The 27676-nt window shown below is 41.1% G+C and overlaps 1 protein-coding gene across 2 annotated transcripts in view; it reads left to right on the forward strand.

Moving 5' to 3' along the window:
* The window catches only part of HDAC8 (histone deacetylase 8), a 223363-nt gene that overhangs the window by 194367 nt on the left and 1320 nt on the right, over positions 1-27676 (forward strand). The window lies entirely within an intron of this gene.

Below are 27676 nucleotides of genomic sequence, written 5' to 3' on the forward strand. Positions count from 1 at the left end.
CTGGCTTAGAAGGGAAACATCTTCTTGGCCTGATAGCTTGTAGTTGGAATTCCACACTGACCACTCTGATGGGATTGTCATTTGGCTAGTTAATGTCACCTTCAGGGGGACAAAAGGTTTACCTTTAGGCACCTCCAGTGAAAGACCAGCTCTAAAGTGGTTCCAGTGCCCTGGAACCTTTTCCTTTTAAAAGAGCAACAGTAAAACCCTATTTTTTGAAGATTTTGTTTATTTATTCGAGAGAGAGAGAGAAAGAGAGGCAGAGACACAGGCAGAGGGAGAAGCAGGCTCCATGCAGGGAGCCCGATATGGGATCCCGGGATCACACCCTGATCCTGGATCCCGGGATCCCGGGATCACACCCTGAGCTGAAGGCAGACACTGAACCGCTGAGCCACCCAGGCATCTCAAAACCCTCTTTAAAATGAGGGAAGTTCAAGCCAATTCAGACTTAAGGTAGAAGGAAGGAGGGGCTCACAGACATTGTGTTCCAGTGTAGTTACTTGGTCCAGTATGGCCTTGAGAGACTGTCCACCTACAGTGGATAGTCAGGATTCTGGTGCCCTGAGGGTGGGCTCCCCAGTCTTATACAGAGCACTGGAGATGGAGTTGTTGCCCTATCCTGCCCTTCCCTCAGCCTAGCCTACAATTATTCTGGCTTCTGGCCAGAGGGAAATGGCAATCATCAGGTTATTATCCTTTTGATCACACTGTCCACCAGCTATTTAAGGATGCTGCCCTTAGCTTTCCAGTAGAGCCTCCCTCCTAACCCCAATTGCTACTCCACAACTCAATTCACTTTATCTACGTTATAACGTCGTTCTGGTGACCCATTTTCCTGTTTAATTGAATTTGTATGTATGTGTGCATATTTTTTTGGATCCTAATTGTTTGTAGTGTTAACAAGATAAGGGTATCATATCGCCCATCTTGTAGAGTGAAATTCCCATGTTTATTCATATAACGACCAAGATAGCAACAATTCTCCTACCTTTGACTCCCTAGTTGGAATAGAATCCAGCATGAAAGGGAGGCCTGTACTGTATCAGAGGTAGTCTGAGGGAATACATTGTGTCCTAGGGAGTTTTTGCTGAGGGTTATATTGAGACCCTATCCTTTAGTAGTGTCCAGTCTGTGACAACAGCCAAGTCCTTGGGCAGGGTCTCCATGTCCCAGGCTCCTTTGGCCAGAGAAAATTTTCTAAGCTCATAAGTCAAAGACCTGTAAGGTTAGGCTCACAGCAATGCTTATCGCCTCTCTGGGGTGTCCCATAACACTCAGCCTTCTCTTGACCCTATAGTTTCAAGCCACCTCCCTCTAGCTTCTCGGTGGATATCAACCCCACAAATTCTCACTTCCTAACCAAATCCTCCTCCCTTGTGCAGTCTTTAAGGCCTTTAAACTCTTTCTATTCCTGGCCTTTTGCCAATCCTTCTCATTGTGCTGCCGCCCTGATTAACACTAGTGCTCCAACCCTAATTTCTTCCTGCCCCTCACAGACCCAGGATACTTTTTCTGTTTCCTTTGGGACTGATCCTGGACCAACTTCTCTTACCCCTCTTCTTCAACCTTGCAATTTTCCCCCCATCCAGCCTCTAAATCCTGGTAGAGAACAGACAAAGCAATAGAAACAGAGAAACTAAACAAGCCTCTGCAGCTTCTTGCTCACACCTACGTATGTGCAGATATCTGTATGCTGCCTCATGCTTTCTTGCACACATACCCAGACACATATCTCCAGAATGATGACATCTTGCTATTGGAGAAATGGAAATAATAAGGGAGAGGAGACATAAGGAAGGTAATTCAAAGGGAAGAGAATTAGGAAAGGTAAGGAACATAGAAGAGTAATAAATTTTTAAAACATTTTATTTATTCATGAGAGACACACAGAGAGGCAGAGACACAGGAAAGGGGAGGAGAAGCAGGCTCCATGCAGAGAGCCTGATGTGGGACTCGATCCTGAGACTCCGGGATCACATCCTAAACCAAAGGCAGATGCCCAACTGCTAAGCCACCCAGGCAACCCAAGAGGAATAAATTTTTAAAAGACTTGAGATAAAAGATTAGTTTGAGCGTTGGGAAAAAATAATAGGAAATCTTAGAGGACATGTAAGTTACATGTGAATCAAGATTTTTAAAAGATCCTGACAGGTTATAGCAATATTCTGATTGTAGCACAATGAAATTAAACTTGGAGAAAATGTGACATTTCTATACACTAACAATGAGACTGAAGAAAGAGAAATTAAGAGTCAATCCCATTTACAACTGCACCCAAAAGCATAAGATACCTAGGAATAAACCTAACCAAAAAGGTAAAGGATCTATACCCTAAAAACTACAGAACACTTCTGAAAGAAATTGAGGAAGACACAAAGAGATGGAAAAATATTCCATGCTCATGGCTTGGAAGAATTAATATCGTGAAAATGTCAATGTTACCCAGGGCAATTTACACGTTTAATGCAATCCCTATCAAAATACCATGGACTTTCTTCAGAGAGTTGGAACAAATCATCTTAAGATTTGTGTGGAATCACAGATGCAATGAAACGCCGGGGCACCTGCACCCCGATGTTTCTAGCAGCCATGTCCACAATAGCCAAACTGTGGAAGGAGCCTCGGTGCCCATCGAAAGATGAATGGATAAAGAAGATGTGGTTTATGTATACAATGGAATATTACTCAGCCATTAGAAACAACAAATACCCACCATTTGCTTCAACGTGGATGGAACTGGAGGGTATTATGCTGAGTGAAGTAAGTCAATCGGAGAAGGACAAACAGTGTATGTTCTCACTCATTTGGGGAATATGAATAATAGTGAAGGGGAATATAAGGGAAGGGAGAAGAAATGTGTGGGAGATATCAGAAAGGGACACAGAACATAAAGACTCCTAACTCTGGGAAACGAACTAGGGGTGGTGGAAGGGGAGGAGGGCGGGGGGTGGGGGTGAATGGGTGACGGGCACGGAGGGGGACACTTGACGGGATGAGCACTGGGTGTTATTCTGTATGTTGGTAAATTGAACACCAATAAAAATTAATTTATAAAAAAAAAAATTAAAAAAAAAAAAAAGATTTGTGTGGAATCAGAAAAGACCCCAAATAGCCAGGGGAATATTAAAAAAGAAACCATAGCTGGGGGCATCACAATGCCAGATTTCAGGTTGTACTACAAAGCTGTGGTCATCAAGACAGTGTGGTACTGGCACAAAAACAGACATATAGATCAATGGAACAGAATAGAGAATCCAGAAGTGGACCCTCAACTCTATGGTCAACTAACATTCGGCAAAGCAGGAAAGATTATCCACTGGGAAAAAGACAGTATCTTCAATAAATGGTGCTGGGATAATTGGACAGCCACATGCAGAAGAATGAAACTGGAACATTCTCTTACACCATACACAGAGATAAACTCAAAATGGATGAAAGATCTAAACGTGAGACAAGATTCCATCAAAATCCTAGAGGAGAACACAGGCAACATCCTTTTTGAACTTGGCCACAGTAACTTCTTGCAAGATACATCCATGAAGGCAAGAGAAACAAAAGCAAAAATGAATTATTGGGACTTGATCAAGATAAGAAGCTTTTGCACAGCAAAAGAAACAATCAACAAAAGTAAAGACAACCTACAGAATGGGAGAAGATATTTGCAAATGACATATCAGATAAAGGACTAGTATATCCAAGATCTATAAAGAACTTATTTTTTTATGTTTTTTAAAGATTTTATTCATTTATTCATGAGACACACAGAGAGTAGAGGCAGAGGCATAGGCAGAGGGAGAAGCAGACTCCCTGTGAGGAGCCTGATGTGGGACTCAACCCCAGGACCCCGGGATCATGACCTGAGCCAAAGGCAGATGCTCAACCACGGAGCCACCCAGGTGCCCTATAAAGAACATATTAAACTCAACAGCAAAGAAACAAACAATACAATCATGAAATGGGCAAAAGACATGAACAGAAATCTCACAGAGGAAGACATAGACATGGTCAACATGCACATGAGAAAATGCTCCGCATCACTGGCCATCAGAGAAATACAAATCAAAACCACAATGAGATACCACCTCACACCAGTGAGAATGGGGAAAATTAACAAGGCAGAAAACAACAAATGTTGGAGAGGATGTGGAGAAAAGGGAACCCTCTTGCACTGTTGGTGGGAATGTGAACTGGCACAGCCACTCTGGAAAATTGTGTGGAGGTTCCTCAAAGAGTTAAAAATAGATCTGTCCTATGACCCAGCCATTGCACTGCTGGGGATTTACCCCAAAGATACAGATGCAGTGAAATGCTGAGACACCTGCACCCCGATGTTTATAGCAGCAATGTCCACAATAGCCAAACTGTGGAAGGAACCTCAGTGTCCATCGAAAGATGAATGGATAAAGAAGATGTGGTTTATGTATACAATGGAATATTGCTCAGCCATTAGAAACAACAAATACCCACCATTTGCTTCGACGTGGATGGAACTGGAGGGTATTATGCTGAGTGAAATAAGTCAATCGGAGAAGGACAAACAGTGTATGGTCTCATTCATTTGGGGAATATAAAAAATAGTGGAAGGGAATAAAGGGGAAAGGAGAAAAAATGAGTGGGAAATATCAGAAAGGGAGACAGAACATGAGAGACTCCTAACTCTGGGAAATGAACAAGGGGTGGTGGAAAGGGAGGTGGGTGGGGGGTGGGGGTGACTGGGTGACAGGCACTGAGGGGGGCAGTTAATAGGATGAGTACTGGGTGTTATGCTATATGTTGGCAAATTGAACTCCAATTTAAAAATATAAATAAATAAATAAATAAAATTTTCACAACAACAACAAAAAAAAAAAAAAGAAAGAAAGAAAGAAAGAAAAAGAAAATGTATGGACCAAGAACTGGGTCCTCCGAAGCAATTAGACACATACAAGATGGGAAGATGTGGCTCAGCAGCATTTTGTCTGAAAGAGTTAGGGATTTTAGTCAATGTGGACTTCAGTGTGAGTCTCCAGAACAAGTTGGCCTCCAGAGAAGCAGATGCAGTATCAACTTCATTTTCAAAGGGCTCTAGACATACATACATACATACGTACATACATAGGCTCTAGACAAATAGGGGCATGCTACTGGTCAGTCAGGATGGGGAAAGGACTATAGACCAGGCTCCAAGAGATCTGACTGGAGGAACTAGGGCTTTTGGAGAAAAGAAGACAAGGAGAACATGGCCTTCATATCTCTGAGAAGCTGTCCCGGAGCAGAGGGCATAGACCGAGTCTATGTGGTCACAGGGCACAGAGCTAGGACTCTCAGGTAAATATTATAAAAAGGCAAATTTTTATCATAGAAGGAAGAATTTTCTAACATTTTGAACCTGTCCAAAGTGGAGCAGGCTTCCCAAAAAAGAATGAGGTCTCTGTTGCTGGAGACATGCAAGTAGAGGCTAGATAATCACTTGACTGTCATATCATAGAAAGGCTTCTGCATTGGGAGAGGGTGATTGTACTAGATTATTGTCAAGATTCCTTCTAATCCTAAGATCCTAGGATGTTGTATGTTAAAAATGAGAAAATAGAAAAACAATAAAAAGAATATGATGAGGGTGCAGAGGTTGGTAGATGTCACAGTTGCTGGGGCAGTGGCAGGGGGATAATACTGTGTACAGGAAAGAATTGATGAGAAGAAAAGAAATTAAATGGCTGAGAGTGGGTGGGGAGGAGCCAGGGAGGGCAGACAGCAAGTAGAGTGGCTAGAGAATACTAGGAATGTTCAGATTTTCCATTTAGCCATCTCTTTCATATTGGCAAAGTCTTGTGTTCTAGCCATGCAAATGAGCAGAGCACACAAGTCAAGAACCAAAAAGAAATTCAGCTAAACCTAGAAGAAACGAGGCTAGAAAGAAGTCCAAATGTTGCTAAATATGGCCCGATTAACCTGCTATACTGAGACTGTGCCCCTCCAGCCTGGTGACGCATGCTGCCATCAGATAGTGGGTTGCCATGACAATGGTCAGTGTGGAAAAGCTGCTGAATTTCCTACATTCTGAAAAATTTTCCTGAACCTGCCTACATGACTTCTCATTTATTCTTACATATAAAAACCTCAGCAAGGCCGGCCATTTCTCCCTGTATCTTTTGCCCTCCTTCCCTCATTTTAAAAACAAAGGAGGGGGATCCCTGGGTGGCGCAGCAGTTTAGCGCCTGCCTTTGGCCCAGGGCGCGATCATGGAGACCCGGGATCGAATCCCACGTCGGGCTCCCGGTACATGGAGCCTGCTTCTCCCTCTGCCTGTGTCTCTGCCTCTTTCTCTCTGTGTGACTATCATAAATAAATAAAAATTAAAAAAAAAAACAAAGGAGGGGGAGGCATGGATTGATTTGGGAAGATGGTATGTCAATGATGAAGTGTATGGATTAAGTTCCACTCTATGAGAGGGAGTTTAGCCAGCATGTCTTGTGGAATTTGTTAGCCTTTGAGGTTGGTTTTTTTCTCTTTCTCACCACATCCCTTAAAGCACAGAAGATGGGATTTTTAACCTACTAAAGATCAAACCTGGGGAGGTTCATCTTATAGAGATACATTCCATATGCTACAGGTTGACTGGAGGGACAGGCAAAGTTAGACCTTACCGTATCCCATCTTTACTGCCCATTAGACTTTCCAAGAGGAAAAAAAGACAAAAATAAAACCTTGGAGAATCAATTCAAGCTGTTAGCTTTATACAGGAAAAAGCTATGTTTTGCTCTAACAAATTGCTCTTTTCATGCCAATAAATCTCAAAGATATGTGTCAGTGTTCACAAGGAAGTGTGGATCACTCAGCCTAGCTCATGCCCACTACTGTAAAACCATCCTCACACCATCTTCATATGCTCAAACTTGTTTGCCTTTCCTCTGGTTGACATACTCCAGAAGAGTTGGCTCACACTGAACCTTCCAAAGTTGGAACGGTACTGATGTGATCAATCTCCAGGGGTGGCTAGCTCCCCAAGCCTGCTTGGCTCTGTGTGATGCAACCCAAACCCAACCTTCTGTGAAGGAGTGCAGAGGGAGTGTGAGTTGCACATGTGTATGTGTTGGCACTGTAATTGGAGGTTACAACTCATTTGCTCTGAGTTCCCAGACTGTACCCCAAGTTTGCCTGGTATAGAAAAGGAGACAAATAGGGCCAGGAGGTAAGAAGGAGGAGGAGGGGGAGGACACAAGAGGGAAGAGAAGGCCTTGTGCACACGTGCCTTTTCTGACCCTTAATGAAGGAGGCTGCATTGGCATCCTATACAGTATAGGGTTGGGGAGATGGACCAGCCAACTGATGTGGATATAGGGGAGATACAGTACAGGTGAAATAATAAGAACAATAGCTGCTATTTATTTTCCAGATGAGGAAACTGAGGCTCAGAGAGGAAAAGTGAGACTTGGCCAAGGTCACATTTGTTCATTCATTCAGCAAGCAATTACTAAGCACCTACTGTGTGCCACACCCTGTGCTAATAGGTGGTAGAGCATACACTTGAACCCTGGTCTTTTTGAATTGGGGCTTTGGAGTCAGACTGTTTTTGGCCTGTCTAGTGCCCCCCTTCTCTCTGCAGTATTCCCCTGCCAAGTGTATTCATTATACTTCATTTTTCCAATCCTATTTTTTTTAAAACAACCTTGTTTTTTCCAATTGCCCCTGGTAAACTCTTCCCACCATTCACTGCATTCCCAGTTCCTTCCATGTTGCTAATCCAAAGCACCTGACATTGGATGTCTCCTTGGAAATGGGAGGAATATAGCCATGAGCAACACGAAATTCTGTCCTCTGATCCAGGCCTTTTAGACTTCTCTAACCCACTGCCCTGCCATGCTCCCATCACCCTACCATACTGTTACTAAACCTTTCTACTCCATTTTGAGCTGAGTAGAGAAGTAAAAGAGGACAAAAGGTGGAAAAAGCCAACCCATCCAGCTCCTACTATCTGAAGTGTGTTGTGTCAGCCCCATTCTGCTATTTACGGTACCATGGCCCCAAGATGAGACCCTTTGAACATCTCTTGGTAATATTCTCAGGAAACTATTGTGCTGAGCATAACCCACATCTCTGGCAATTGAAGTCTGGGATTGACGTTCTTCTAAGGATTAGCAATTAGGACATCAGGTCTGGACATGTCCAAGGCCTGTTGAAGCTCCAAGTTTGAACCAGTTCTCCTGCCTGGTGGAACTCTACACATGGAAACCCAGCTTATTTCTACACCTTCTCTTGTTTCCTAGGAAGCCATGAGGATAAGTAGAAAGGCAGGGTTGGTCCCAAGACAGACTGACCATCTGCTTTAGGGCTTCTTAGAAGGATTTGGAGCAGGATTGTGGAGGATACCCTGAGCCAATTTGCATTACTTCAGGAGAAGATCTCTGTGATGTCCATTCCCTATCTCCCCTTGCCATCCCCTGTCCCTTTATTCTTCTCCAGCCCACTATGGTTATTTCCAAGAGCCTACCACCAGCCTGGCTTTCCCCACTGACCAGGTTCCTGTCTTATTTCACTAAAGAGTTAAAAAATTTGGAAAGGTTTGTTGTTGCTGTTGTTAAACAGAAAGAGAAATTATAAAAGTGTCATGCAGAAAACTTTATAAATTCTAAAATAAAAATGGAGACCGCTCCCCAAAGTCACAGTAACTTAGACAACAGATTTTAACAAACCATGAAAACCCTTGGCGATTACTTATGAAGACTCCAGATACCTATATAAATCTAGGAGGTGGGAACTACCATTATTGAAAGCCATATGCTGGATTCTTTATATATATGATCTCATTTAATCCTCATAATTGCCTCATAACTTAGGAAACTGGTGTCGAAAGACATGGTGTAACATGCCCATAAGCATGTAATAAGTAAGTGGCGACCTCAGGATTTGAATCCAGACCTAGTGCCCTCCATTCCTTAGCAGTTATTGCTCAGTCAAGTCTACTCATCATCCCCTATCTGCTTTTTTTCCATTGCCCCTAGTAAACCCTTTCCACCCTGCAATGTCTCCCAAAGTAAGGTTGTGAACCAGGTTAATTTTAAGAAGTATGAATATGTGTCTACTTCAGAGCCCAACTAAATCAATCAATGAATATTTTTTGGAGCCTCCCATGTTCTTAGTACCATGAGAGGTATAAGAGAAGTTTAAAACATAGTCTCTGCTTCTAATAAACAGCTGAGAATTCTAGAGAAGGAGGCAAAATTAACCCCTTAAACAGATCAGGAAATAATAAGGCTGTTGCTATGTAGAAGTGAGGGAGTAAGATTTTAGGGAGACTGCTTTCAAAAGGCTTGGAGGATTTAAATTGATAAGAATGAGGAAGTGCTCATAAACAAGGGAAACTCAGATAGGTGGGTGCCAGAGGCAGATTGCAAGTTCCCTTGAATTTCAGGCTGAGTAGTCCATATTGGATACAATAAAGTGGGAGCCATTCTAGGTTCTGGAATTAGGACATAACATGATGCAGTGTTATTTGAATGAATTGTGGTGGTATTCCAAGAGTGAGCCTGCAAGAGCCTGGACCAGAACAGTGGTAGTAGGATACCTCCTATGCTGTTCCTCTCAGATGGTTAAGAAATGTTTGAAAAGAATATCAACACTTGGAAGTAGGTCATGTATAGGGGATCAAAAAGAAAGGAAGAAGTAAAGATGATTCTGAGCTTCCCAGCCTGGATACCAACTGGGATGGGAAGCTGTTGGAGGAAGGGGGATAGTTTTACAGAAACAAATACTTGATGTGTTCTGTTTTGATATGTTGAATCCCACAACCCTGAGATCATGACTTGAGTCAAAACCCAGAGTCAGGTGCTCAACTGACTGCACCACCCAGGCGTCCCTATGTGTTTGATTTATTATTATTATCATTTTTTTAAGGTTTTATTTATTTATTCATGAGAGACACAGAGAGAGAGGCAGAGACACAGACAAAGGGAGAAGCAGGCTCTTCACAGGAAGCCCTATGCGGGACTTGATCCCAGGACCCTGGGATCAGGACCTGAGCCAAAGGCAGATGCTCAACCACTGAGCCACTCAGGCATCCCAATTATTATTATTATTATTATTATTTTATCAGACCTATGTCCCAACTTTTGGTTTACAAAACCTGGTAACTGCACCTACACACAGCTGAAAAGATAGGGACTGGAAAGTAGGCATTTTATATCTCTCAGGTGCTGTTTCCTTTCTTAGGTACCTCTAGTAATTCTAAGGTGCTTTCATCTATCTGCTCAAGGGAGCAGATTTTCCCTTGACTGATTATGTAAAGTCTCTTTTGTCTAGTAGAAGGCTATAAAATCCAGATAGCTCCCTAGGGCGACATTCCTTCCCAAAATTCTCATTCACTCCAAGGCAACAGTCTCTGAGTTTTCTCTTCTGCTCTGTTGAGCTATGTGTTTATTCCTCCTCACAGTCTTGATCACTGTAGCTATAAGATAAACTTTAAATCAGGTGTGATTCCTTTTTTTCTTTTTCAAAAATTTTAGCTTATACTAGTTCCTTTGCTTTCCATATAAGCTTTATAATAATTTGGTCTATAATGACTAAATACCTTAATGTGATTTTGTTAGGAATTGTGTTAAACCTGGATATCAATTTGGGAAGAATTGACATCTTTATTTTATTGAGTCTTCCAATCCATGAACATGGTTTGTTTCTCCATTTACTTAGAACTTTTTTATTTCCTTCTTCAGCATTTTGTAATTTTCAGCATACAGATCCTAAACACGTTTTTGTACCTAAGTTTTTCTTTGAGTTATTGTATATTTCACTTTGGTTTCCATGTGTTTATTGTTACTGTATAAAAAATACAATTTTTGTATATTGCACTTAGATCCTGTGACCTTGCTGAACTTACTTATTAGTTCTGTTTTCTTATAGATTCCTTAGAATGTTATACATAGATCACCACTTATCTACAAATAGAGACAGTTTTATTTCTTCCTTTATGATCTGTATGCTTTTTGTTTCCTTTTCTTGCTGTATTGCACTGCCTTATACTTCCAATACTATGTTAAATAAGAATGGTGAGAGCAGACATCCTTGCCTTGTTCCAGAACTCAAAGGAAAAATACTCAGTCTTTCACCACTATGAATGATGTTAGCTATAGGTTTTTGTAGATCTTCCTTGTCAAGTTGAAGCAGTACCCCCTTTATATTCCTAGTTTTATGAGCTTTTGTTATGAATCAGTGTTAAATTTTGTTAAATGCTGCTTCTGCATCATTTCACACTAATACTGATATATATGTAATTTTTCTTTTTTATATATAATTTTTATTCTTTAGCCTTTTAATATAGTAGGTTACCTTGATTGACCTTCAAATTTTGAACCAGCCTTGTATATCTGGAATAAACTCCGCTTGGTCATTGTGTATGATTTTTACATATATTGCTGAATTCTATTCGCTAATACTTTCTTGAGGATTTTGCATCTTATATTCATGAGGGATATTAGCTTGTCCTTTTCTTTTTTGTGCTGTCAACATCTGCTTTCAGTATCAGGCCAATACTGCCTTATAAAGTGAGTTTGGGAGTGTTCCCTCCTCTTCTATTTTCTGCAAGAGATAGGGTAGAATTGGCTTTATTCTCCTTTTTAGTAGAATTCTGCAAAGAGACCATCTGGGCCTGGAGCTTTCTTTTTCAGGAAGTTTTTCATTTCTACCTTGATACCATTGTGGTCAGAAAACATGTGCTGTATAATTTCAATTTTTTTCAACTGTTGGGATTTGTTTTATGGCCCAGTATATGATCTACTTTGGCATATGTTCTGTAAGTGCTAGAAAAGAATGTGTATTCTGTTTGATGGAATGTTCTATCAGTGTCGATTAGATTCTATTGGCTGATAGCATTGTTGCGTTCTGCTATATTCTTTGTCATTTTCCGTCTTGTTCTATTATCAATTGCAAAGAGAGGAATGTTGAAGTCTCCAATTCTAATTGCGAATCTCTTTCTAGTTCTATCAGCTTCTGCTTCATGTATCCTATCCTGAAGCTCTGTTGTTTGGTGCATATACATTTCAGATTGCTATATCTCTTCTTGGACCCTTTCACCATTATGGAATGTCCCTTTCTGTCCATGGTAATTTTCTTTGCTCTGGAGTCTACTTTATCTGATGTGAGTATAGCCACTACTGATTGTTTGCGTGGCATATATTTTGCTTTTACTTTCAACCTGCTAACATCATATTTGAAGTGAGCTTTTTTTTTTAAGATTTTATTTTATTTACTCATGAGAGATACAGAGCAAGCGAGAGAGAGGCAGAGGGAGAAGCAGGCTCCATGCAGGGAGCCCAACGCGGAACTCGATCCCGGGTCTCCAGGATCAGGCCCTGGGCTGCAGGCGGCGCTAAACCGCTGCGCCACCGGGGCTGCCCTTGAAGTGAGCTTCTTATGGACAGCATATAGTTGGATGATTTTTTTTAGCCACTCTACCAATCTTTGTCTTTAACTAATGTATTTAGATAATTTACATTCAGTGTAACTTTGATATATTAGGGATTAAATCCGCCATTTGATTTTTTGTTTTCTCTTTATTCCCTCTGTTCTTTCTCTGTTTTCTTTTTCATCCTTTACTGTTGGTGACTTATACCTCTGTTCAAATTTCATTTTGATTCATCTCTAGTGGGTTTTTTATTTTTTTATTTATTTTTTCATGAGAGACACAGAGAGAGAGAGAGGCAGAGACACAGGCAGAGGGAGAAGCAGGCTCCATGCAGGGAGCCTGATGTGGGACTCAATCCCAGGACTCCAGGATCACGCCCTGGACCGAAGGCAGGCACTAAACCACTGAGCCACCCAGGGATCCCCATCATCTCTAGTGGTTTTGATTGTATCTCTCTATGTAGGCTTTTTAGTGGCCACTCTGGGTACATATTATACATACCTAACTTACTACAGTCTACTAGTATCAACATTTTACCAGTTTGAGTGAAGTGTAGAAATCTTACCTACCTTTAAGTTCTTTCCTATCTCCCATTTATAATATAATTGCCTTAAGTATTTCCTCTACATACATTTAAAACTACATCAGTGTTATAATTTTTGTTTCAATCATCAAACATAATCTGGAAAACTGAAGAGGAGGAAAAAACCTGGTATATTTATGTTTATTCATATTTTACTCATTCCATTGTTCTTTCTTCCTTCCTGATGTTCCAAGATTCCTTCTGTTATCATTACCTTTCCATTGCAAAAAAAATAGCATTCCTTTAGCTATTCTGTTAGGGTAGGTCTGGTGGCAACAAATTCTCTTAGTTTTCCTTCCTTTGAGATATTTTTATTTCCCCTTCATTCCAGAAAAATATTTTCATAGACCTAGAATTCTGGGTTGACAGTTATTTTCTTGTATCACCTGAAACATATTTTACCACCTCCTCTGGCCTCCATGGTTTTTAATGAGAAAATCACTATCATTTGAATTATCTTTCCCTTATAGGATAAGGGTTTGCTTCTGTTTTGCTGCTTTCCAGATTTGGTTTTTTTTCCCCCTTTCTTTTTTTCCAGGAATCTGATTATGATGAGTCTTGACATGGATTTCTTTGGATTTATCCAGTTTGGAGTTCAGTCAGATTCTTGAATCTGTAGGCTTATATCTTTTGCCAAATTTGGGGGATCTTTAGCCATTTGGGGGGGTATTAATTTTTTTATTTATTCATGAGAGATGCAGAGAAGCAGATACATAAGTAGAGGGAGAAGCAGGCTCCCTGGAGGGAGCCTGATGCGGGACTCGATCCCATGACCCCGGGATCATGACCTGAGCCAAAGGCTGACACTCAACCACAGAGCCACCCAGGTGCCCCTAGTGATTACTTGAAATTCTTTTTTAGTCCTATCCCCTTTCTCCTTGCCCTCTGGGACTTTGGTGACATGAATGTGTTAGATCCTTTTTTAAAAAGATTTATTTGAGAGAGAGACAGAGAGCAAGGGGAGGGGCAGAGAGAGAATCTCAAGCAGACACCCCACTGAGCACAGAGCCTGATGTGGGGCTCAGTCTCACAACCCTGAGGTCATGACCTGAGCTGGAACCATGAGTCAGTCGCTCAACTGACTGAGCCACCCAGATGCCCCATGAAGGTTAGATCTATTATCATAATTCCACATGGTCCTTGAGGTTTTTCCCATTTTCTCAGACCATTTTTTGCGTTTTCTTCAAATTGGGAAATTTATTTTTTTAAGATTTTTTTAAATATTTTATTCATTTATTCATGAGAGACACACACACACACACAGAGAGAGAGAGAGAGAGGCAGAGGAAGAAGCAGGCTCCATGCAAGGAGCCCGATGTGGGACTCGATCCCAGGACTCCAGGATCACGCCCTGGGCCAAAGGCAGGCTGAGCCACTCAGGGATTCCCTAAAGATTTTATTTATTTATGAGAGAGAGAGAGAGAGAGAGAGAGAGAGAGAGAGAGAGAAGCAGGCTCCACACAGGGAGCCCGACGTGGGATTTGATCCCAGGACTCCAGGGTCATGCCCTGGGCCGAAGGCAGGTGCTAATCCACTGAGCCACCCAGGGATCCCCTCAAATTGGGTAATTTCTATTGTTCTATATTCCAGTTTACTGAGTTTTCCTCTCCTACTTCCCTCCACTCTGCTATGGAACCTATCTATTGAGTTTTTTATTTCACTTGTATCTTTTAGTTCTAAAATTTCCATTTAGTTTTTTTTATTTCTTCTATCACTTTGCTGAGACTTATTTTCTATTTTTTCAAGCATGTTCATAATTGCTCAGTGAGGTATTTCCAACTTCTATGTTATCTCTGTGTTGACATCTGTTGATTGTCTTTTTCCCATTCAAATTGATAGTTTCCTGTTTCTTGGTATGGGTGATTTTCTATTGTATCCTGAATATTTTAGATATTTTTATGAAGTCTGTATCTTCTTTAAATCTTCTATTTTAGCAGGCTTCCTCTGACATTATGATGGCAGAGGAGGGGAGCACCACCTCATTACTTCCAGTTGGTGATAAAAGTCTAGGTTCCCCACTTAGCTGCCATTGACTGCCTGTGGGGAAAGTGGGACACTTCATTACCACTGAGCAGAGTAGAAATTCAGGTTCCCTATTAGAACTCCACTGATACCACCTGGCTGAGAATGAAAGTGGCACCTTATTGCTGCTCCCCATGTGGTCTCTACTGATGGCAGTGGGTGAGCCTCCTTGCCATTGAACAGGGATAAAAATTCTGGCTTTCCACTCTGCCTTCTCTGGTGGAAGGGGATCCTGGTTGCTGCTAGGCTAATTTTTTATTTTAATGTTTCATACATTTAACAAATACATATTTGGTGTAGATATGTGCCAGACACTACTGTAGGCACTGGTAATAGAGATGTAAATAGGACACGTAAAGGCCTTGTCCATCATGGAGCTTACATTCTAGTAAGGAAGATAGACAATAAGCAAATGAATAAATATTTGATATTGGTTACTGATAAATTCCGATGGGGGTGCTATTTTAGATAGGTGGTCAGTAAAGCCCTCCCTGAGGAAATGACATTTGGGAATAGAGCTTAATGAAGTAAGGGAAGGAGCTTTGCAAAAATTGGGATGAAAAACATTCTAGATAAAAAGAAGAGTAAGATAAAAAAACCTAAAAAAAAAAACCCTAAGGTAGGAATGGATCTGGTATGTTTAATGTATAGTTGACCCTTGAACAATGTGACTGTTAGGGGTACCAACACCCTACACACTTGAAAAATCTACATATAACTTTTGTTTTTGTTTTTTTTTAATTTTTGTCTTTGTTTTTTGGCGTTCCTGGGTAGACACAAATGCATATCATTTTTGAATCCCCAAAAACTTAACTACTAATAACCTATTGTTGACCAGAAAATTTACTGAAACATAAAAGTCAACACATATTTTGTATATATATTGTGTACTGTATTCTTTTTTAAGTATTTTAATTCCCATTAATGAACATACAATGTTATATTAGTCTCAAGTATACAATACAGTGATTTAACAATTCCATACATCACCTGGTGCTCATCACAAGTGTACTCCTTAATTCTCATCACTTATTTAACCTATCCCCCGACCTCCTCCCCTCTGGTAACCATCAGTTTGTTCTCTATAATTAAGAGTCTGTTTCTTGATTTCTCTCTCTGTCTCTTTTTTCCTTTACTCATTTGTTTTCTTTCTTAAACTCCACATATGAGTGAATCCATATGGTATTTGTCTTTCTGTGGCTAACTTATTTCGCTTAGCATTATACTCTCTAGCTTTATCCATGTTGTCACAAATGCCAAGATTTCATTCTTTTTATGGCTGAATAATATTCCATTATATATATATATAAGATGTTATATATATATTATATATATAATATAAGATGTGATATATATAATGGAATATTATATATCACATCATTATATTATATTATATTATATTATATTATATTATATTATATTATATTATATGTATAATATATATACCATATATATCCACATCTTTATCCATTCTTCAATCGATGGACACTAGGCTGTTTCCATATCTTGGCTATTATAAATAATGCTGCTGAGCAGCCCAGGTGGCTCAGCGGTTTAGCGCCACCTTCGGCCCAGGGCGTGATCCTGGAGACCCGGGATCAAGTCCCGCGTCGGGCTCCCTGCATGGAGCCTACTTCTGTCTCTGCCTCTCCTTCTCTCTCTGATGAATAAATAAATAAAATCTTTAAAAATAAATAAATAAAGTTGCTGTAAACATAGGGTTGCTTGTATCACTTTGAATTCGTGTTTTTGTATTCTTACAATAAAGTAAGGTAGAGAAAAGAAAATGATATCAGGGACACCTGGATGGCTCAGTGGTTGAACATCTGTCTTCGGCTCAGGGCATGATCCCGAGGTCCCCCAGATGGAGTCCCCCATCGGGCTCCCCACGGGGAGCCGGCTTCTCCCTCTGCCTGTGTCTCTGCCTCTCTCTCTCTCTCTCTATGTCTATCATGAATAAATAAATAAAATCTTTTAAAAAATGATATCACAAAAATCATAAGAGGAAATACATTTACAGTACTATACTGTAAAAAAATCCATGTGTAAGTGAACCCATGCTGTTCAAACCATGTTGTTCAAGGGTCAACTGTATATGTTTTAGTGTGTATTAGAGAGAAATATAACTGTCACATCAAACTGATGATTTCACAGATATCATTGCTTAGGATAGAGTTAAATGTTTTCTTTTTCATTTTTTTTAAGGTTAGGTTTCTTTAAAGCGCAGTTGGTATAAGAGAGGTCTCCACATAAGTGGTATGTAAATATGACAAATTTTTTGACAGTATTGAAGTTTGGGAAGCAAATCTGTCTCTGAGATAGATGTTATTAGCTCCATTCAACAGATGAGAGAACTGAGGCTTAGGGAGTTCGATTATTTTGTAGGTCACAGAGCAAGTGAGGGAGCTGGGATTCCACATGAGAAACTGAAGGTCATGCCCAAAGTTTAGAAGAGGAAATATGGAATTTTTCTTCTTCCTGGTGGAGTTGCTGGTAGTTGTATACGAAAAAAAATTTTTTTTGAAGAAAACTTCAAGAACTCTAATGTGTTTAATTAAGCTTTTTTTCTGTTTGCTCAAAGTACATGCTTAAAGCAGTTATATCCCTTACTACCCTCCAGCTTTTAGCTCTAAAATAATCAAGGTGCAAGAGAGAGATTAGAACTTATTAGAGAAGATAGACTTAACTACAGAGAACAAACTGAGAATTGATGGAGGGAGGGAGAGATGGAGGTAGGGGATGGGCTAAATGGGTGATGGGCATTAAGGAGGACACTTGTAGTGATGAACCACTAAATTCTACTCCTGAAGCTAATATTACACTATATGTTAACTAACTAGCAAGTAAATAAAAACTTGAAATGTTAAAAAAAAATAAACTGCATTTTTCTATTTTTCAAAAGAATTTATTAGAGAAAATAAGGTTAAAACACTCACAGTTCTGGAATGCCTTAGTGTTGACAATTCCCTCAGTCTACCCGGAGGCCCTTTAACCAACTGAGATTCAGGTGCTGTCTTTAGTATAGCTGCCAAATCCAGCAGTGCTGATAGGCATTTTATGCCAGAGTAAGCAGACCCAGCCTCCCTGGCCTTGACGCTGAGGGACAGTCTTTGCAGGATTCTCTCCTCAAACTTCCAGGGGAAGCTCTACAGACATCCCATCCTGTGGACTCCTCTGCTTTACCTGGACAGTGACATTCCCAAGCTACAGTCAGGCCACCTAAGAGCTCTCAGTGTTTTGAGAAAGAGAAACGTCTTTATAGGCTTCTGGTTTACCCACATCGTTCTGCCTCTTTGCAGCTCCAAGCATATTTTGGAAGGAGATTTCATAAAGATTTCGAAATTGAGTTAGGATTTCAAGTCTATTGTGACATGCAAATTAGTCCTGCTTGCCCGTTGGCAGCAATGCAACCGAAGTGCCTAGAGACGGGCCATAAAATGAAAACATCAAAGTGATTAAATGTGCCCGAAGAGCATAATCGAGTGCATGAATAAGAGAAAATAAAACAAATTGATTTTCTCCAGTGCCAGAAAAACAGAATAATTGAGAACAAAATAATAGACTTTGAAGTAATCAAAGTGAGGAATGTACCATAGTGACATAGAAACAGCCAGTTGTGGGGGAGATTTATTGTGTTTCTGTTATCATTTTTACAGCTTTAATTTCATTAGCTAATAAATACAAATCAATTGAAAAATCAGTCAACCGGAGAGGAGGCAGTCCCAAGCCAAGATTTTTATTCACATCTCTTAAAAGAGGCTGAAGCAGTGATCCTTAATCAATTTTCATAGGTGCACATATCCCCCGTTAGCTGGAAAATAAGTTCTGGAAGGCCTCTCTGCTTTGGAGGTGATGATCTGTTCTGTTCTGCCAGTCACTTTCTAGATACAAGTTTACAGATGCAGCTTTCAAAAGGGTCACTTTTATACCCCGCCAAGATTTCCGACAGAATGGCCTGAGTACAGCATCTTGGTTTACAAAGATGACGTTTTCATGGCACTGACCAGCATTTATGGTCTTTCACTGGGTCATTCTGAATTTGCGTGGTGGTGGCAATGGCAGCTACAGTAGCAACAGCAGGGTTACCCACCACTCTTACAAGACTGATGAGCATCTGTGGCTCACTGCTACCACAGGCATCACACATGCGCACACGCACAATGCTGAAATCTAATCTAAAACCAAGAAGACCCAGCGAGAGTATGCCACCCCTTTAGTTTCCAGCCTGGCAGCCATGATGCTGGGGACATCAGGGGAGGGAAGCTAGGCTGGGAGACTTCTCATGCTGACTGTAGCAGTAGAGCACTGGGGACAGCAAGCTGTGCTGGGACCCGTGTTGGAACATCAGACAGCAAACATGAGATCAATGCAGAACTATTTTTATAGCTCCTCCAAGGAAAGAATCCGTCCACCCTACTCCTCAGCTGTTCATGACTGAGCTCAATAGCCCTTTACCTCAGGATCCGCGGTGGTGGCTAGTGTGACTCGGATTGCAGTTTTTCCTTTCACAGACCCTTGAGCTGCTCTGGAAGCTGTTGGCACTTCCAGATGTTCATGACACACCCTACCTTCAGGGCTTCACAGTTAGTAGCCATGACTTTGTCTCCAGTAAAGGTCTTTAGGACCATTGGGACTGTAAACCAGGGTCTACAGAAGTAGTTGGTGGTGCCAAGACTGGCACTACTTGTTGGCACAATCAGGATGGCATGGTTAATAGATTGTGCCTGCCAGGCAATTTGTGATGAAAAATTTATTTTACAGGAAGCACCTAGATACTGAAAGCACTCTGACCTTCTGGTGGTATCCAAGGCCTAATCATGATGTGCCTTGAGGTAAACAGGGAATGTTAGCATTTAGCCCCTTGGTGCAAGAGAAGGAGAGTTTATCTCCAGTTCGGGCCTAAAATCCCAGCTTCCATTTTCCACTGGTGTTTGGGTGGAGCAAACTGGAGCAAATGGATTTCACAACTCTTAAAGCATTATACAGATGTAAGGCTGTATTCTTCTTCCTGCCACTGCTATTCCCATTATCTTGGATTTCCCAGCCCAGAATTTTTGTCTGAAAAAGAAATATGGAGAAAGCACATGGACAAAGAAACCTGGAGTTGTGACTCCAAAATGCCTGGGAGGCATTGCCCAGCCCAGGAGATAAACCACTCCAGGCCAAGCTCCACAGGCTGGCTGGCAGACAAGCAGCCCACTCCTGTGATGTCACCTCTACAGTTACTTGTGCCTATCCCTCCACATGGAGCCAGCAGATTTAGGCACAGGAGGGGAGAAAAAATGAATCATAAGCTATTTTAGAAATTGCTTTGATTCTGTTTGAAGTTGCAGTAGTCCCTTGCAAGCTAAGACCAGAGCACCCTAGCCATCAGAGTAATATCTTTTAAGTGCCGATATCCTACAAATGCCAGAAGCTTGGTGAGATTAATCCACAGCCTCAGGTTCTAATTCAGGTCAGAGGCAGACAAATGGTAATTGGTGATTATATTTAATTGTCACTGAAAGGCTTTCTGGTGACAAGAGGGATCTACATTCTAAGGCAAGCAATGCAGTTGACAATTAAGAGCTAAAATTAAATCAGCGTTCCATATCAGCACATGCCCACAGCTTCATAGAAATCCTTTGTTCTGCCATTGTTCCCAGGTAGAGAGTGAGAACCCCCTCAAACATGGTTGTGATGGGGCAGCAGCTAGAAAACTTCCTTTAGCCCTAGATCAAGCTAGATGGACCTCCTCCCCATCTTAAAATTATTCAGAGGCTCCCCATGGCCTCTAGGATAAGGCCACAGCCTTCTAGGCCCTTGATGATCTGGCCTCTGGCCCATCTCTCCAACCTCATCGCCCCCTTCCCTGACCATCATCCTGTGGTCTGGCCACAAAAACTTTGCTGTTGCCTTTACCTATCCAGTTGTGCCTGGATCATTCTCTCTAGCTTTGCCCTTGAAGATGCTGCCTCTTCCGTGAAGCCCTCCATACCCTCTCTGTATGTCCTTGGCACTCTGTACACACTGATATTTTATCACCTTGTTAGGGAACATGATGTGTTTGTCTCCATATATGCCTTCCCCACTAGACTGAGAACTTGAAGGCAAGAACTGTGTTTTGTTCTCCCTTGTGACCTGAGCACCTAGCACAGGGCCAGCCCAATGTAGACTTCAATAAAGGCTTGTGAAATAAATGGACACAGATGGGGACCAGGTTGGGTTGAGGGAGCTGGTTGGCAGGGGGTCAGGGGCGGGGGGCACCATTCAAGGTTCTCAGATACTAGAAGCAGCAGAGAAGCCTGGGTACCTGCTGTCTAAGAGCAATCCCTACAGTGATTTTTCCCACAATGTGCCTCATGTGCCTCTGTGTGAGAGACAATTTGAGATGACACAAAGATATTTTTCACTTTAATAGTTGTATTCATTTTAGTGTAGGTTTTAAAATATACTAAGCAGAGGTGCCTGGGTGGCTCAGTCAGTTAAGTGTCTACCTTTGGTTCAGGTCATGATCCCAGAGTCCTGGGATTGAGCCCCATGTCTGGATCCTTGCTCAGCGGGGAGTCTGCTTCTCCCTCTCCATCTGCCCTTTCTCTAGCCCATGCTCTCTGTCTCACATGCACACACTCTCTCTCAAATAAATAAATAAAATCTTTTTTAAAATTAAAAATAGGAACAGCTGGGTGGCTCAGCAGTGGAGTGTCTGCCTTTGGCTCAGGGCATGGGGCAGGGAATTGAGTCTGGGGTCTGGGAATTGAGTCCTGCATCAGCCTGGGATCTGGGAATTGAGCATCAGCCTCCCTGTGAGGAGTCTGCTTCTCCCTCTGCCTATGTCTCTGCCCCCTCTCTTTTTGTCTTTCGTGAATAAATAAATATAAATAAAATAAGATGTACTAAGCACATCAAGTCTGTTGATGATGATAATGATGATTACCTACTACTACTTAGGTTAAATGAGACCCAAATAGGTGTCAAAAAAAATTTTTAGGGATGCCTGGGTGGCTCAGCGGTTGAGCATCTGCCTTTGGCTCAGGGCGTGATCCTAGTTCGGGGGTCGAGTCCCACATAGGGCTCCCTATGGGGAGCCTGCTTCTCCCTCTGCCTATGTCTCTGCCTCTCTCTGTGTGTCTCTCATGAATGAATAAATAAAATATTTAAAAAAAACACAAAGGACTGGTATCAAAATATACAAAGAACTCTTAAAACTCAACAATAAAGAAAACAACAACCCGATTAACAAATGGGCCAAAGACCTTAATAGACACCTCACCAGAGAAGATAGACAAATGGCAAGTAAATGTATGAAAATATGTTCACTATCCTGTCACTAAGGAATTGCAAATTAAAACAATGAGCTACCACTATATGCCTATTAGAATACTTAAAAACCAAAACACTGACAACACCAAATGCTGGCAAAGATGTGAAACAACAGGAACTCTCATTTGTTGCTAGTGGGAATGCAAAATGGTACAACCACTTTGGAAGACAAGTGGCAGTTTCTTCCAAAGGTATCACACATATGATCCAGCAATTGCACTCCTTGCTGTTTACTCTAATAAATTAAAAAACCCATGTCCATCCAAAAACCTGCATTTTAATATTTATGGCCACTTCATTCATAATTGCCAACACTTGGAAGCAACCAAGATGTCCTTCAGTAGATAAGTGAATAAACAAACTATGGTACATCCAGACAATGGAATATTTTTCCACGCAAAATACAAATGAACTCTCAAGCCAAAAAGACGTGGAAGAAACTTAAGTGCATACTGCTGAGTGAAGGAAGACAGTCTGTAAAGGCTGCATACCATATGATTCCAACTATATGCTGCACAGGATTTTCAGGGCAGTGAAACTACTCTGTATGATACTGGAATGGTGAATACATATCATTATACATTTGTCAAAGCTTATAGGATTGTACAACACCAAAAGTGAACCCTCATATAAACTACGGATTTTACTTCATAATAGTGTATCCAGGGCAGCCCGGGTGGCTCAGCAGTTTAGTGCCGCCTTCAGCCCAGGGCCTGATCCTGGAGTCCCGGGATCGAGTCCCACATCGGGCTCCCTGCATGGAGCCTGCTTGTCCCTCTGCCTGTGTCTCTGCCTGTGTGTGTGTGTGTGTGTGTGTGTGTGTGTCTCATGAATAAATAAAATCTTGTAAAAAAATAAAAATAAAAAATAGTGTATCCATATTCATTTATCACCTATAACAATGTACCATGCTAATGCAAAATGTTGATAATAGGGGACGCTGCCTGTCAGGGGAGACAAGAGGCAGGAGGATGTGAAAATTCTTAGTACTTTCTGCTCAGTTTTTCTGTAAACCTAAAGCTACTTTAAAAAAATAAAGTCTAGGGGATCCCTGGGTGGCTCAGGGGTTGGGCACCTGCCTTCGGCCCAGGACGTGATCCCTAGAGTCCCAGGATCAAGTCCCACGTCTGGCTCCCTGCATGGAGCCTGCCTCTCTCTCTGCCTGTGTCTCTGCCATTCTCTGTGTGTGTGTGTTTCTCATGAATAAATAAAATCTTTAAAAAATAAAAATAATAAATAATAATAAAGTCTAATAATTAAAAAAAAAACAACTCAAGAGAGTACTCACCAGCACCTAGTGCTTGGTAAAGAATAGATACTCCATAAATGTTGATGGAATAAATACATGAACAAATGAATCAATCAGTTGGTGAATCAATGGAACCCAGGCCCTCAATTCAGGATTCCTTCTTCTATATCAGAGGTAGGATGATGATACAATATATTATCCAAATCAAGATATTTGAAGATGAAATGGGGTGTTGTGAGTATAAGTCAGAACTGTCCCAGAGATAACTCAGAGATCACAAACCCGGAGCCCATGAGCCACATCTTTCCTCCAAAATTGTTTTATTTGGACTCACCTACTGATATCTTAAAAAGTGTAAAGCAACTGTCCATATTTAACACTGTGGAAACTTTGCATAAAAATGGGAATTTCTGCCTTTTCTTGGAAAATGGAAAGATCTGGTCACACTGGGCCTACTTTCCTGTACAGCAATAAATGTCTGGGATTGAGTCACAGCTGTTCTTCTCTTTGCCGCAAACCCCACCATTCCCTGTTGTATCTCCTACCCTAGGCCAAGTATGAATTTCCATTTATCATTTCACTTAAAATGCTTTGGTTTTATTTTCATTTGTAATAGAATTAAGAAGAAAGGGAACTATTTCTTATATTCATGTCATGATTCAAAATAAGAAAAACAAAAGATCAAGAAGGCTCCACACATCTTGCCCCCAATCTGTTTGACTCACATACAGTGCATTCTTGGCCTCTATAAGCATTTGTGTTTGCCTCCTCTGGTCTGTACTCTGTGTCTCCCCAAGCCCCAGACCATGCTGGCCTTTAGAATTTTCTCAGGCTGCCACCCACTGTTGGAAAAGCTAGACATGAGGAGGAAACAATGGGCATTATTTAAGCATACATTTTTATTGTTACCCAAACTCAGTATTGCTCATCATCAACTTTTGGCGGAAATTATTTCTGTTGTTTTTCTTAATTGCCTCCAAATGTAACTGGAGAGTTAGACAAAGCAGCAGAGTACAGCACCCACCTTTCCTTTCTGTGTACATGTGTTGTTGGAATTCTTGGACTTGGAATTTTGTTTATCCATGCATTCACTCATTCATCAAGCTCTGGCTACACTTAGAAGGACTCCTAGCTTCAGTATCGGGATTCCCTCTAGGTTTTCCTCAGTAAATGTAACATATCATTGCAAAGGCCCACATGGAGATAGGAAAGTATGGATGGGGCACACTTAAGCTAAGGTGTTGGACTCTATTCATAGATAGTGAGGAGCTGCTGAAGGATTTTTGGAGCAGGGGAGGCATGTGATCACAACTAGCAATTGTATGGGGGACAGCTCCAGAGGCAGGGGCACCAGTGAAGAGGCAATAACAGTTCCCTAAGTGATGAGAGATGTGACTAAGTTGGAGACAGTGGAATGGAAAGGAGAGGACAGAGTTGAGAGGCATCTTGAGGTTAGGGTTGGCAACTCATTAGCTGTGAAGGAGGCTTGAACTAAGAGATGAAGAATCAAAGATTGTCCAGAGATGATGAGCTTCAGGCTTTAAAACACCAAAAACATGATCTGAAAAATTAACTTTTGTTTTGCAAGAGTTAAGAGAATGAAAAGACAAGTTACATACTGAGATAAAATATTCGCAAATCATATGTCTAACAACAGCTTTGTATCTAGAATATATAAAGAACTCTCCAAACTCGACAGTAAAAAAAAAAAAATCCAATTAGCAAAAGACATAAAGAGGACATACACAGATGGCAAATAAGCACATGAAGATATTCATTATCATTAGCCATTTGGAAAATGCAAATGGAGACCACAATGAGAGATCTCTACACACCTATTGGAATGGCCAAAATAAAAACTAGTGACACCACCAAATGCTGACAAAGGTGCTGGGAAATGGAGAGCCTGGGTAGCTCAGTTGGTTAAGCAGCCGAGTCTTGCCAAGCCTTGCTTTCAGCTCAGGTCATGATCTCAGGGTCCTGGGATCGAGCCCCAAGTCTGGCTCTGTGCTCATTGAGGAATCTGCTTGTGCATACTCTCTCTCCCTCTGCTTCTGCCCCTCCCCCTGTGCTCTCTCTCTCTCTCAAATAAATAAATATTTTTTTAAAAAAATGCTGGGAAACTAGATAGCCCATATATTGCTGATGGAAGTGCAAAATGGTATGACCACTCCAGAAAACTAATGGTATGACCACTCCAGAGAACAGTTTGACAGTTTTCAAACCAAACATACAGCTACCGTATAAACCAGCAACTGCACTCTTGGGCATTTATCCCAGAGAAATGAAAACTACATTCACACAAAAACTCATACATAGATGGTCATAGCAGCTCTATGTGTAATAGCCCCAATCTGGAAACAATCCAGATGCCCTTCAGCACACGGATGGTTAAACAGACTCTGGTGCATCCAGACCATGGAATCCTACTCTGTAGTAAAAAGGAACAACAACTTAAATGGATCTCAAGGGCAGTATACTGCATGAAGAAAGCCAATCTCAAAAAGTTATATACAAAATTATAGAACTGAAGACCAGATTAATGGTTGTCAAAGGTTAGGGATTAAAGGGAAGTTACTGTAACCAGGTAGCATGAGGGAAATCTTTATGATGATGGAATGAAGTTCTGTATCTTCTTGTGGTGGAGATTACACAAATGTATATGTGATAAAACTGCAGTGAACTATACACTTACAGACACATACACACGCGCAAGTGTGTGTGTGTAAAACTGATGAAATCTGAATGTGGTCTGTGATGTACCAATGTCCATTTCCTGGGTTTAATATCCAATCATCATGAAAGATGTTGCCACTTGGAGAAACTTAATGAAGGGTACCTCCTGATATCTTTTGCAACTTCCTATAAATCTATAATAATTTAATAATTAAAAGGTTAAGTACCCCTCAAAAAAGGAATAAACTGCTCATACTCCTAAAAGATTTCATGACAGGCATGGGCATTATATTGCACAAAAGAAGCCAGTCCTAAAAGGTTATACACTTTTTAAAAATTCCATTCACATGACATTCTCAAAAAAGCAACACTGAGGGATGACTGGGTGGCTCGGTTGGTTAAGCATCTGCCTTCCACTCAGGTCATGATCCCAGGGTCCTGGGATTGAGCCGCACATGGGGCTCCCTGCTCAATGGGGAGTCTGCTTCTCCCTCTCCCTCTGCCCCACCCACCTCCTCCCTGCTTGTGCTCTCTCTCTCACTCAAATAAATAAAAAATCTTTTAAAAATCATAAATAAATAAATAAATAAATAAATAAATAAATAAATAAATAAAATCTTTTTTTAAAAAAAAAGGCAACACTTGGGACCCCTTGATGGCTCAGTGGTTGAGCATCTGCCTTCGATTTAGGGCATGATTCCGAGGTCCAAGGATTGAGTCCCACATCAGGCTCCCTGTGAGGAATCTGCTTCTCCCTCTGCCTATGTCTCTGCCTCTTTCTCTCTGTGTCTCTCATGAATAATAAATAAAATCTTTTAAAAAAATAAAAATGAAAATGAAAGGCAACTCTTATAGTGATGGAGAATAGGTCAGTGATTGCCAGGTGGTAAGAGGCAAAGAAGAGGATATGACTGCCAAGGGATAACACAGGGAATTTTGGAGTGTAATGGGACTGTTCTGTGTCATGAATATGTGTGTTAAGAATCATAGACCTACACATACAAATCAAGTCAATTTTCCTACACGTTAATTTAAAATTAAAAATATGGGACACCTGGGTGGCTCAGCGGTTGAGCATCTGCCTTTGACTCAGAGCATGGTCCCGGGGTCCCGAGATTGAGTCCCACATCGGGCTTCCTGCATGGAGCCTGCTTCTCCCTCTACCTGTGTCTCTGCCTCTGTGTGTGTGTGTCTCTCATGAATAAATAAATAAAATCTTTAAAAAGAATTAAAAATAAAACTAGAGGGCCACCTGGCTGGCTCAGTCAGAAAAGTATGCAGCTCTTGATCTCAGGGTCATGAGTTCAAGCCCCATTTTGGGTATAGGAATGACTTTAAAAAATAAATAAAACCTTAAATACATAAATGAGACTAAATAGGCAAGTGGGTGCTGATGTGTTTTTTCCTTTCCTTTCTCCATTTATTGAGCACCTGCTATGTGTGAGGCATTTTGCTAGACTTTGGTGAT

The sequence above is a fragment of the Nyctereutes procyonoides genome, unplaced genomic scaffold, assembly GCF_905146905.1.
Source record: "Nyctereutes procyonoides isolate TBG_1078 unplaced genomic scaffold, NYPRO_anot_genome, whole genome shotgun sequence".
NCBI classification, from domain to species: domain Eukaryota; kingdom Metazoa; phylum Chordata; class Mammalia; order Carnivora; family Canidae; genus Nyctereutes; species Nyctereutes procyonoides.